This window comes from Lissotriton helveticus, chromosome 1_2 (assembly GCF_964261635.1).
Source record: "Lissotriton helveticus chromosome 1_2, aLisHel1.1, whole genome shotgun sequence".
Classification (NCBI taxonomy): domain Eukaryota; kingdom Metazoa; phylum Chordata; class Amphibia; order Caudata; family Salamandridae; genus Lissotriton; species Lissotriton helveticus.
In genome coordinates this window covers 436,197,462-436,211,676 of record NC_136058.1, presented here as the reverse complement: position 1 = coordinate 436,211,676, position 14,215 = coordinate 436,197,462, and the positions used below count along the sequence as shown (strand labels likewise).

Sequence of the window (14,215 nt, the reverse complement as noted above, 5' to 3'; positions counted from 1 at the left end):
TCCCAGATATCTCTTCCCTGTTAACAGCCATTGATTCCGAAGCCATGTTTTTCACTGTCATAGACCTCAAGAATGCATTTTTTAGTGTTCCAATTCATCCAGACAGCCAGTTTCTTTTCGGATTTTGTTTAAATGGAAGGAGCTATATGTTCACACGCGCTCCTCAAGGTTTTACAGAAAGCCCTAGTATTTACAGTCAAGCACTCAAGAGACAACTAGACAATATTCACATGCCAACTGACACTGCCCTGCTCCAGTATGTCGATGATCTACTGATCACAGCCCGTTCTGAACGTGCTTGCGAGCGAGCATCACTTACAGTTCTGTATTTCCTTGCCGAGATGGGGCACAAGGTGTCACCTTCGAAGCTTCAATTCTGTGTCCAGCAAGTGGTATACTTAGGACACTTGCTGTCCAAGAGGGGTAGGCAGTTGACACCAGACCATATCCAGTTAATAGCGAGTCTTCCCCAGCCCAGAACCCAGAAGGAGGTACGTGCCTTTATCGGCCTTACTTCTTATTGTAGACAATGGATTCCCCAGTATGCATTTCTAGCCAAGCCACTGATACAGTTAACGACACAGGAGGCAGCCGTATCGACTGTCCTCCCTTGGACATCTGAACATACACTTAGTTTCAATGAGTTAAAGAAAGCCCTAGGTCAAGCTCCAGTTCTAGCCACGCCGAACTATAGTAAGCCTTTCACACTTTTTGTTACTGAACGCGAAGGTACAGCATTGTCTGTTCTCACACAAGATCAAGCAGGACAATACAAGCCCTGTGCTTATTTTTCGAGCACATTAGATCCAGTCGCCCAGGCGTTGCCTGCGTGCCTCAAGTCAGTTGCAGCCACAGCACTAGCTATCAGACAAAGTGATTCCATAGTTTTAGGACATTCCCTGATAGTACAAGTCCCACATTCAGTAGAAGTTCTTTTAAACCGAACACAAACTCAGCACTTGACAATTGCACGTTTAACAGGTTATGAATTGACACTGTTCCAGCCACACATAGAAATTAGACGCTGCAACGTTCTGAATCCTGCTACACTGTTACCATCAGTTAATTCAAATCCAGACCCACATGATTGTGTGGAAGTAGTTAACATTACGACAAAGCCAAGACAAGACCTGACAGACATTCCGTTACCAGATCCTGACCTGACACTTTATGTGGATGGTTCATGTATGAGAACTAGTACAGGAGAACTAGTCGCCGCGTATGCAGTGACTACTGACACTGAAGTTATTGAAACACACCGTATTGACACCCTGTCCGCTCAAGCAGCAGAGCTAGTCGCTCTGACACAAGCCTGTATACATGCCAAGAACCTGAAGGTTAATGTTTACACAGATTCACGTTACGCATTCGGAGTTGTACACGACTTCGGAGTGCTCTGGCAGGAGAGAGGTTTCATGACTTCTCATGGAACCAAGATTCAGCATGGTCTCCTTATTCAAGCCCTGTTAGATGCCATACATTTACCGACATCTATTGCTATCATGAAGTGTAAAGCACATACGAAAGTTACTGACATTATTTCCCAAGGTAATGATCTAGCAGACCGCACAGCCAAGCTTACAGCACAGACTCCAGACATTCCAGTTAACATGACACATACTCCAGACCCGATTACATGCATGACAGTTAAGGACCCTACACAAGATGTCATAGATATCCAGTTACATGCTACTCCCGAAGAAATCAAGAAATGGTCTGAACAAGGAGGGGTCCAGACAGATCAAGGATGGTTAACGAAGGGTAGAGCCACATGGTTTCTCCCCGATTCTATGGTTCAAGTCATTATCAATACCGCACATAGTCCAGCCCATTTAGGAGAAAAGGCTATGTTAGACAGTATCCAGAACATTTGGTTCAATAAGCATTTACGAGCTGCAGCCAAGCAGAAAGTCCGTACCTGTATGATATGTTGTCAGTTTAATCCAGGTAAAAGTGTCCCGGTGGAACAAGGTGGTTTCCAGCCCCCTGACCACCCTTTTGAGGTCCTCCAGATGGATTATATTCAGATGGAGCGATGTCGAGGTTTCAAGTATGTCCTTGTAGTTGTATGCGCTTTGTCCAGGTGGACAGAAGCATATCCAGTCCCAGATTACACAGCCGCGACCACTGCCAAGCAGTTGGTTCGTGAATTTTTCCCTAGATACGGACTCCCTAGAGTCGTATATTCTGATAACGGTCAGCCATTCTCCTCAGAATTAATGAAGCACGTTTCCCTTTTGTTAGGGTACCAGTGGAAGTTCCATTGTGTACGCCATCCTGAAGCAGCCGGTCTCGTAGAGAGACATAATCAGACTCTGAAAATCCGTATTGCAAAAGTCTGTAAAGACAAAGGTGTGGACTGGTTAATAGCTCTGCCAGTCGCTTTATTTTATATGCGCATGGTCGCACATTCCAGATCAGGTCTGTCCCCGTATGAGGTCGTATTCGGCCGCCCCCCTAACATGTGGGGTACTCCTAGACCCCGAAGTATTACCGATGTTTCATGTAATATGCTGACAGATTACCTAGCTTCCTTGATGTCTGCCCTCAACTCATGTCGTTCACAGGTTGCCGCCGCATTTCCAGACAATACCGAGGTGGCACCGCACGAGATCGTTCCAGGCTCCCTTGTGATGATCAGAAATTTTGACAGATCAAGTCCGCTGGAACCACGTTGGAAGGAGCCACGCCAGGTCCTCTTGACCACCCGAACTGCCGTCAAGTTGGAAGGCAGGAAGGGGTGGGTCCACCTTTCTCATGTAAAACTTTTCAATCCATTGAAATCAGTCTCCAAGAACATTTCCAAGGATTGCCAGGATTCGAAAGGTTGCCAGAACATTGTTTTAAAGGACTGTCCCGCACAAGACATTATTACAACCCCTCCCTTGTTAGAGAAAACTCCGCAGCAGGAGTATAAGCTCAAATTAAGGTCTAGTAAAATAAGTCAGTCAGTTTGATTGTATAAGTCCTCCCCTAGGTGAAACGGTTAGACTGTTTCTGACATGTATAAAATAGACCCTCATAGTGAGAGAGTCAGTCGAAGTTCACTTCAATGTATCGTTTTTCTGAGTTTCATATTATTTCTCAGCATAATGATTTCCTGCACTAGTTACGCACTTTTCCTGTGTTTTCCAGTTCCTCATGTAAATATGTCTGCTAATGCTACAGTAGAGCACACGTTTAGTGATCTGCCTCCTCACGAATATTCTTACCGCCTCGCTATGCGCAACAACACATTTATCCGTATGTTACATTACTCACACCAGACCAGCAATGCCACAAATTGTTGGGTGTGTGGTCGACTCCCCCCTTTCCAGACACCGAAGGGAGTTCTGCCACTCTTTCCTTATCCATTCTCACACAATGGTTCGTGTGGAGCATGGTCCACGTTAACGTCATCCTCAACAGATATGTCTTTTCTTAACAGTACATGTTTTCCAGACAAGCAAGGTCTCCCCCACAGAACAGGTTTAGATCTAGTAAATGAAGTTTATAATTTAGGTAATTATTCGTCGAATTTCATGGTCCTGAATGTTCAGTCTGATACTACTCCAGACTTACCTGCTATTTCAGTACTACCTGTCAAAGGCGAATTATGTGTCCGTAGTTATGGTTCTGTACATATAGGTCATAGTGTATGTACTACTGTTATCAAGTATAGTGACAGTGGGAAATCTGTTTTCAAAGCTTCACGTCACTCTTATTTTATTTGTGGTCAAACTGCATATGTCCGTCTGCCCCTCGATTGGGAGGGAACCTGTTACATTGCTTTCCTACTGCCACCTGTTTTCCTAGCCCCATCTGATTATCACAGAAACACACATCTAGTACACATTAGACATAGAAGGGAGTCCCCAATTGTCGATTATACTGAAACTACTCTAGAACAGTATACAGATTTCAATAAAGGTTTCTTCTTCTTTGTAGGACCTGTCCAGAATAGTAAACTGATCCGTAGGTTAACAAGAACCCTTGAAGCTGTAGTAAATGAGACTGCCTCTGCTCTAGGTAACCTAACCGAAGAACAATCTGCTATGAGATTTGTCGTTTTGCAAAATCGTCTCGTCCTTGACGTCATACTGGCCGATAGGGGCGGGGCCTGTAGAGTCATCGGATCTAGTTGCTGCATTTTCATTCCAAATAACGCGCCGTCTGTTTATTCAGCTATAACCAGACTCCATAAAATTGCCCATCTGTTACATCAAGATCCAGGCACCTGGACATGGTCCGGTTGGTTCTGGAATATAATTTCCGCATGGGGATGGAAAGTCCTGTCCTTTCTAGGTATTGCAGTAGCGATCATATTTAGCTGCTGCCTCTGTATACAATGTGGCCCTGCGATTTGCAGCATGTGTGCTACCTCTTGTATTCCTAGTCCCAAGCCCCGTTCTAAATCCCGTTCCAAGACAATTCGAGACGAGCAAATGATACTGTATGAAATGATAGATGGTATCATGAAAATTGATGTTTCCTGATGGAAACGTAGTGACAAGGAGGGAATGTGGAAAAGTAAATTTTGCCATGTTCTGTGTCCCCACGCCTCATCCATCATATGTTATGTGTGCATGACCAATATGCATATGTTATTCCCCATGTCCGATTAATGACGCAATTCCAGTTGTGTCCACCTCTAGTATGTTAGTTTCCAGTCCTCGTGAATACTACGAATATCAGGTCTATGTAAAGTAATGTTGCCACGTTTCCCAGTGTGCACGTTATTCCATTATAAAGTCCCCGTTTCCAGGCCTCAAAAGGGCCCGGACCACGGATTCAGCTCCTGTCTCCTGAAAGCCTCGCTGAGGAGCAATAAAGCCCCCACCTGTATCCTCGACCCTTCACTTACTTCCTGCCTCGCAGTGCCCGGTGCAGCCCGGCTCTGCCTCTGAGTCTGCCAAAAGTATGTTATAGTTCCAGTTATCAGTTCAGTCCTCCTCTCTGCATTCCTAAGCTACTGAACTGCATCAATAGTTTCCGTCATTGTCTAGCCTTCTCGTCTCCACGTTAGAGAAATACTGTATTAATGGTCATTTAATATTCTTCATCACGCATTTCATGTAGAATAATGCATGGTCCAGACTTAGAGTCAAGTTAGCTTTTCCCCTCATGACTTCTAGTTTATATCAACATGTTCCCTAAACATCAGATACCAGATAGGGTTTAGGTACATGTCGCTCCGACCCTCCAGACTCTAGTCTCTGCTCCTAGCACAGAGTTCATAGCCCCCAGCTTCTCCTAGTAACACGTCATTGCCAGTTTTCGCGCACCATTAGGTTAGAGGTCCCGGCTCTTTAGGTAGCCCCCTCCAAAGTTTCCGCCCATTCATGACATATTCTGTTACGTTTGCACCACATGTCTATGTATACGCCCAGTTACACCTACTTTTACTGTTATCTCTCGCGACTGCTACGCGTCACGCCTTCTGCTCCACCCACTGCTACGCCTACTGCAATGTAATGCTATGTGTTTGCACTATGTATATATGCCTGTGTTTTGTTATTAAATGTTAGCGCGCTCATCCCAGACCAAGCCCCAGCAGCTGCTGGGCCTCTTTTCCCCTGTTAGGCCCCAGTTGTCCTGCTGGGCCCTGTCATTCTGTTCCTATGCAGGTTGTCCTGATCCTGTCCTTATGCTGTAATAAACCTGCAGAAACTCCTACTACCTCGAATCTTGACTCTTATTTTATTGAGCTATCTGTTATGCTATAAGTCTAGTCAAAAATAGGGTATTATTTATTTATTTACCACATCCTAGCAGAACACCTCCCAGGGGTAGGCCATCAGATTGCAGCCCTGCTGAGCAGACACAGGCAGCAAGTCCACAAGTGGGAAATTCATCCCCAAGTTCTTCTTCCCTACTTTCAAAAGTGGGCTTTTCTACAAATAGATCTGTTTGCAACAGTACACAATGCAAAATTCCCAAACTTTGCATCTAGGTTCCCACAACCAGCATCCAAAGGCAATACCCTATGGATGATTTGATCAGTTATATTTGCTTATGCTTTTCCGCCTCTCCTCCTAATTCCATTACTTGTTCGGAAACTCAGACAAACTTCCCTCACACAGATCTTAATAGCCCCCACATGGGCTCGCAACCTTGGTACACCACCCTGTTAGAACTCTCAGTGGTTCCACATCAAAAGCTACATCTCACACCTTGTCTCCTAACTCAGATCCATGGGGAAGTCGGACATCCAATTCCCAGAGAACTCAACCTAGAGATTTGGCTCCTGAAGTCATAGAGTTTGGTTATTTACAACTACAACGAGACTGTATGAATATTCTCAAGGAAGCTTGAAAGCCGACTACTAGAGCATGTTATGCAGCAAATGGAAGCGTTTTGTTTCCTATTGTAACAACAACAATATCAATCATCTTGATGCGTTTGTGCAGAATAATTTGTTAACTGTTGCATTTACAGCAATGTAGATTAACTTAGACATCCATTTGTTTACACCTGGGAGTCGTAGCTGCATACTTGCAAAATAGACAACACCTATCTCTCTTCAGAGTACCAGTGATTAAAGTCTTAATGAAAGGATTAAAAAGGGTTATACCGCCAAGTATTCCCCCTGCTCCGGAGTGGAACTTAAACATAGTCCTTCCAAGGCTAATGGGCCCGCCTTTTGAACCAATGCACAAATGTCAGTTACAATTCCTATCATGGAAAGTTGCTTTCCTCATAACGATAACCTCACTAAGGACAGTTGATGAACTTCAGGCATTACCTATACAAGAGCCTTTCTTTCAACTTCACAAAGATTGAATGGTTCTACAACTAATCCAAAATTTCTCCTTAAAGTAGTTTCTGCTTAGGGGTAATTCATGTGCGAAATCAAATTAAAATAATATAACATTAGCATTTTCATTATTAATTGAACCATCGTAATTCTTGTATAGAATTTATGTGCAATGATAATAGAAGCAGATAAAAGTAATTAGCAGTATAAGCACATTGAACAACATAAATAGTTCCACCATCTTTCTAAAACAATGTACATATGCAAGCATAGAACAACTGTATGTAGCTTTTTCCTACAATGCTTTCCCGTGTGTGTGTCTGTGTGTCTGTCTCCCATTCCCTGTAGGGAGAGTATGTAGCTCCCCATTCTAGAAGAGCCAGTCAAGCAGGAGCACACTGCATTGAATAATTTCTTGGTATGCACTTTTTATTAGTATTACAGGAAATCACAATGATTGATTGTCCTGTTATATTCTTCTTTCCCACAGGGTCTTCCACTTCAGTCCCTTAGGTGAGCCTCGGCCGCCGTCGTCCCTCGGACAGAAGGAAAAGACTCAGGTAAGCGTTTTTGCTTTGTGGTTTAGTCAAGGGAGGATGTGAGGGATAAATAATAGCTATGCATAAATGTGAAGGGAGGGGCTAGAGGTTGGAGCAACCAAAAGAAAAGGAGTAGCCGATGATTTCTGCTCTTGTCTTTCTCATCATCATCATTATACTTTTATTCGATACATATATCATAAAAAGTACAAACATAAAATACAAACATATATGTTTACAAATATTACACTTTTTTTTTTTTTTAAAGAGAAACCACTTCGTCATTACACGAAAAATTATTAAAACAGAGTAGGAATAATACATTTAAGAGTCAAATGGGGATATTGACTGTAGACGTATGTTGCAACAACCTTAACCTGATGATCCATGCACATGCTAAAAACTTTGCAACCCCACAAACGGTAACCATACAAGTGGTATTGGAGACAATAATTCGTAGGGCTGTTTTGTGATCCCTAACTCCAAGATTTTTAAAAACTGGCTTTAACCATTTGTTCCTAGCCTGAATATAAGCTTTACAGGCAAAGAGAAAGTGACCTAAAGATTCTTCCGGGCAGGAACAACCCGGACACTTCCTATCCTCTTACCTCCTCCTACCCCACCCTGTCGTAAAGTTTTTAAGAGGGAGAGTGCCATGTCTAAATTTCAGATAGAGAGTCCTATCACGGGGAATCTGAATAAAATCCAAAAGCGGTTCTAACTTGGTAATAGGCTTATGGGATAAAAAATTCTCGGTTAATTGGCCCCAATTTGGGTTGTGCAGAGCCTTAGCCTCTATCCAGTCCCAATAGAGTTTTTTTACCGTTTGTTTCGGTGGGGGAGATTGGGAAGCCCAAGCGTCGCTTAAACCCACGCTAATTGTAAGCTTCTTTAAATCGTTTAGCCACTTGATCCTGCCCGAAATGTTTAGATTTAATAATTCGTCAAACACTAAAGCATAATTAGCTAATTCCGGGGTCATCCTGAGGCGCACCCAAAATAATAGAGGACGTAGCTGGACAATGTCACAAATGGACCTCCTACCCAGATCGGCAAATAATGGTTTTAGTGGGGTTGAGACTGGAAGCGAGACCAAGTCTCTCATAAACTTATTCTCGGCATCACAAGAGCTTTAGTATTCTCAGTACCCCATATTTCTGAACCATAGACTGCAGATGCTAACGCCTTTCCCTCGTAGACTGACAGGGCAGGGGCTATTGGTCTACTCACTGAAAGGCGCTGGTTCTTTAAAATAGCGCCGGATACTCTTTTAAGGTTTAAAGTCATTTTACTCAAATGGGATTCCCAGTTCATTTTATTACTAATTCTAACCCCGAGGTAGTCGAACTCATCTACTACCTCTAGAGGTGACCCATTCAAGGAAAGATGAATCTTCCTATGGTTCCTTTTTAAAGTCATAACCATTAATTTCGTTTTTGTGGTATTTATCGTTAGTCCCCGAACTTGACAAAATGCACTAAAACGATCAAGGAGGAATTGCAGGCCTTTGGGGGTTTTGGATAACAGAAGGGTGTCATCGGCAAAGAGGAGTGATGGTGTTTTCTCCCCGGCGATAATAGGAGCGTCTGCCGGTATTTCTCTCAGATGATCCACCACTCCATTTATGAACAGAGAAAACAAGGTCGGGGCCATCACACACCCCTGCCGCACCCCTCTGTTAACAGGGATACTCTTAGTGAGTTGCCCCTGAATCCCCCACCGAATCCTAGCAAAATTACCCTCATGTAATTGGATTATGAATTGCAACAGGTAGGACGGGAATCCCATGTCCATTAAAACCTCCCAAAGTTTAGCACGGGGAATTACATCAAAAGCGGTTTTTAAATCTATAAAGGCCAGGTAAAGACTCCCTCTGGCTATTTGCACCGATTTCCTAAAGACCGCACAGAATCTAAAAACCTGGTCCATAGCACCTACGTTGCTTCTAAAACCTGCCTGGAAGTGAGACAAGATGTTGTTTTCCATTAACCAACACTCTGTCCGGTTTATAATGACCCTGCCAACTACTTTTTGAATGGTATCAATTAAACTAATTGGTCTGTAGTTGGCAGGGTCCTCTCTTGCTCCCTTTTTAAAAATAGTAATGACCTCAGCACCCTTCCAGGAATCGGGTACTTGGTGGCCGGACTGGATGAGATTCATAATTTTAGCAATAAAGTCTGCCCAAACTATGGGGTCATACAACAGGAGGTCCCCCGGGATTCCGTCAGGGCCAGGAGCCTTACCCGGAATTATTTTGTGGATTGCATCCTGGACTTCGCGGGGCGTGAACAACTCATCTACACTGTCACAATTCGATTTGTGCAAACGGCCAGTGCCCGGAGCAGGAGATGTTGGCACATCTTCCATACTACCTTCACCGTATAACTTGGAAAAGTGAGAGTGCCATTGGCGCTCTGTGATGTGGTTGGGAATGGGCTCAGCCCCTCGCCTGTCAAGGGTATTTATTAGTTTCCAGAACACAGTGGAGTTTTTACCATATGCTGCATCTTTCAACGCCTGCCAGTGGTCCTCTTCCCATTTCTTTTTAGCTGTCGCAATGCTTTTGCGATAGTCAAGTCTTGCAACTCTTGCAGCTGTTGGATCCTTACTTTTTATTGCCAAGGAAATTGCTTTCCTCTTTTCCCTACAATTAGTTGTGTACCAGGGATTACCCTTACTTTGAGTATGCTTAGTCTGATTCTGCGCCTTAGATTTTTTAATAAAAAACATACCAATCTCTCCTATTAGGTTCGTATACTTGGCTGCTGTGATGGACCCCTGAGAATGGGGGACTGTTGGAGTGACTGGTGACAGGTCACTCGATGCAGCCAGGACTAGAGCCTTGATGTTGTCTAGTTTCCTTTCATCACACCTGACTGTATTCCATTTAAGCTTACGATTACGGTTAGAGGGAACTACTTCTTTGGTAATCATCTCTTTAGGACCACTATTGTTAACCTTATCTCCCCAATAAATTTCCATACATAGAGGATTATGGTCGCTGTCTGTCCTTTGACTGACCTTCATATCCACTAGGTTGACCCATGACTGAACATCCAAGAGGATGTAGTCAATCCGCGATGGGCTGCCTAATCGATTAAAAGTCATTGCTCCCTCGCGATCTGATAATGTACGACCATTTAGGGCCCGTAGGTCATGATCTAAAACCAGGGCATTTATCTGAATTACTCGTGCAGACCACTTCTTAATTGGAGCCAGAGCTAAAGATGGTATAAGCTTGTTCCCAACTTCATTGTGTCAACCCAAAAAATCTTCCTCATCCAGGGGCTCAAAGGTGCAGTTAAAATCACCCCCCACCAATATTTTGGATTTAGTGGGGAGCGTAGATAACCTATTATCTAACAACTCCAATATAGGTGAGGTTTGACCACCCGGTGAGCCTCTGGCGTAAACACAAAAAAGTTCTAAGACATTATTACCAGACAGACTTTTAAGAGTAATGTGCAGAATATCATTTGAGGGAATATTATTGACAATAGTGACACAGTTCAAATCTATCCTAACCCAGATGAGTAAACCTCCCGATGGGCGTCCTTTCCCCATTGAAACGGCAGGAATAAAGAATGTAGAATATCCATTTTTATATTCTGGCCGGACACACCAGGTTTCTTGGAACATACAAATATGATAGTCATTTAAAAAATTATTCCACGCAGGGTTAACAAGATTTTTTTTAGACCTGCTATGTTCCAAGACAGGATCTTAATTGGGGAAAGGGATGATGATAGATCTTTAGATGGTGTCACAGTATCGATTTCCCTTACTATTATATCTGAACTAGTACTAGCCTGATTGAGTGGTGCCTCCCTGCCGTGGTTGTTAAGTCCGGGGCCCGGGGAAGTGAGTACCCCTCTCTCATTGGGAAGTTCAGGGGGCTGAGGTGGTGGTCAGTCCACCCCTTCTAACCCACTATATCGATTATAGCACGGGAATAGAGGGTGGTTGAGCTGCGGACCCAACCCTTCTCCATTCAGCTGGGGAACACCCATCCATTGTCTCCCCGCCCTCCCTGGAACTAGATTCCAGCCTTCCTCTTCAACCCCCCCCCACTTTTGGGGGATCTGGTAGGTAAGATTCTCCCTCCTATTTCTCCCTCTCCCCAGCCCTCTATTAGACGGCCTCAGCCAGCTCCACCTGGCGTCTTGATGGCCCTCTTCGGTGTAGAAGAATGACAATGGTTTGGCCAATACCGCGGACTTGTTATCACAAGGAGGAAAGGAGCAGATAAATTCCACCAATCGTGGGTCCTCAAACGTGATAACGACGCAGTCACCCTTTATACTTTTCTTATTCCCACCTACCCAAGGAGCCCTCTCTACCATGAGAATGTTCTTATTTATTCCAGAAGGTGGCGGATAATTTTTGTCAAGCCAATGGCAGATTTTATTTTTAATTGCCCAAAAGGGCTCTGAAACAGAAGGGGCCTGTTCAGGAATGCCGGTCAAAACAACCACAAATGGACAGGCATCAGGTGGTAAATTGATACTTCGGCGTATGTTGGAATTTCTTGGCTGTGGTGGTGGAATAATGAGAGCTGGGGTACTAGGAGCCTTACCCTTCACAACACGGGGACACACAGAGGTAGGGGGTTTATTGATACTAGTTGTATTGTTCGCCGATAATGGAATATTAGGCAAACAAGTTGTAGATACAGTGGTGGCCCCTGAAGGAGGGTTTTTGATGGTAGGGACTTTATTAGGAACAGAAGATGTTACAACAGAGGTGGAAGGAATGGGGTTGTCCATCTTAGATTCTTGTATTGAGAGAATAGACTCAAGTTGATGTTCGATGTTCACAAGTCTAGTCTCTAAAGGCAAGAGTAATGATTTAATAAGGATGGACATAGAGTTCATAAGAGAATCATTCCCACCCTCTGGGTCAATTGAAGAATCATTGCTACCACTTGCGTCCAGAATACTGGCCAAACTGCTATCAGGGGTTGTGTCATCTGGGACACCCAATGATAATAAATGAGGGGTGGAATCCAGCATATCGATCTCCAAATGGTCATTTGAAGCCAGAGGGATCCTTTCCTCTACCACCCGGACACCTGTGTTAACCTCCCCGTCAATTTGTCCCATGGCCTCTTGTGCATTAATGATAGGGGTGTCAGTTATAGAGTTCAGAGTATTTAGAGCTGTCATGATAGAGCCCGAGCTACCCACTTGTAGGGGTTCATTCTCTCGATGGATTTCCACTGCTGTAGATACTATATTATTCGACATGGGGGTAACAATAGGGGTAACAATAGATGGTATACTCATAGGGGGAAGATCAGTGGGTAGTGGTGGTAAACACAAAGCGGGAAGTGGGCCGGCAGCAAGCTGGCTGGAGAGAGGAGCAGAATTATTTAATCCTTGGATCGGGGAACAGGCTAAGGCAATATTGCCTAATGATGATCTTTTGGCTTGGACAAGATCCATCGAAACCCTCCTTTCCATAAGTGAAATTCCCTGGTCAATCAGAGTATTAGTGCGGGAGATGAAGTTATCTAGGGTACCAATAACTTTTTTGGTTTTAGCATTGCCCGCTCTCTGACTTCGTGTTTTGCAGGTAGACATAATAATTGTTAGAAAATCGCTCCTACACTAAAAGAGGAAGCAGGGTGAAAAGGGGAATAAAAATACTAGACAAATACCAAACTGCGGATTGATTAAAATATGTATGACACAGTAGGTCAGCTATAAATAATCGGTAAAATAACAATTGAAAAGGTGGTTACTTGTCTTGGAACCCAAAGGAGACGACCCTCGCTAGTAAAAGGTGAAGAGGCCTGCCCAGGCCAGGCTCTACAGGCCTCGGAGGGCCACAGAGGGCCCGCCCTTTGCCCGGGCTTAGCCCCGGGCGCTCCCGCGCGCTTCCGCCCAGCGGTGACCTCTATCACTTATGTAGACCTAGGGCGGGGGCGTTGCCGGCAGGGAGAGCAGCCTCAGGTGTGGCGAGCAGGGACTCCTGGGAAGTTGAGTCCCTGCTGTACTGCTCGCAGCCCTGCCGGTACCTAAAGTCGATGTCAATCTCGGTATCCCCGCAGCCCCAAAGTTCCTGACGGCGCAGCGGGACCCGCGGAGCGGGTCCTGCAAGTCGTGGGCGAAGGTCCTAGTAAAAATCCTGCTCCCAGCGGTAACAGTCCAAACGCAGCTTTGCAATCCTCGTTAAATGATTCCCGCAGTCAGGTTCCACCAGCGGGGTTTTAAAGGGGCGGGGGCATTGCCGGCAGGGAGAGCAGCCTCAGGTGTGGCGAGCAGGGACTCCTGGGAAGTTGAGTCCCTGCTGTACTGCTCGCAGCCCTGCCGGTACCTAAAGTCGATGTCAATCTCGCTATCCCCGCAGCCCCAAAGTTCCTGACGGCGCAGCGGGACCCGCGGAGCGGGTCCTGCAAGTCGTGGGCGAAGGTCCTAGTAAAAATCCTGCTCCCAGCAGTAACAGTCCAAACGCAGCTTTGCAATCCTCGGTAAATGATTCCCGCAGTCAGGTTCCACCAGCGGGGTTTTAAAGGGGCGGGGGCATTGCCGGCAGGGAGAGCAGCCTCAGGTGTGGCGAGCAGGGACTCCTGGGAAGTTGAGTCCCTGCTGTACTGCTCGCAGCCCTGCCGGTACCTAAAGTCGATGTCAATCTCGCTATCCCCGCAGCCCCAAAGTTCCTGACGGCGCAGCGGGACCCGCGGAGCGGGTCCTGCAAGTCGTGGGCGAAGGTCCTAGTAAAAATCCTGCTCCCAGCAGTAACAGTCCAAACGCAGCTTTGCAATCCTCGGTAAATGATTCTTGTCTTTCTTTTCCGTCTCACTTATTTCCTTTCCCCTGGGTCCATTTCACCCCTCAGCCTCCCCTCCCGTCCCTCTCTTACTCTGCCCCTTTCCAAAACCCCGTAGACGCCCAAGCACCTGGAAGAGCCACGTCCCTCCGGGGCCATGGCGTGG

The 14,215-nt window shown here is 45.3% G+C and overlaps 1 protein-coding gene across 2 annotated transcripts in view; it reads left to right on the top strand.

Moving 5' to 3' along the window:
- The window catches only part of LOC144807661 (uncharacterized), a 378,666-nt gene that overhangs the window by 331,641 nt on the left and 32,810 nt on the right, over positions 1–14,215 (top strand). For both annotated transcript variants that reach the window (XM_078673292.1, XM_078673291.1), the window contains exon 4: positions 7,227–7,296. The gene's annotated coding sequence lies outside the window, so the exon portion shown is untranslated. The remainder of the gene's footprint in view (positions 1–7,226; positions 7,297–14,215) is intronic.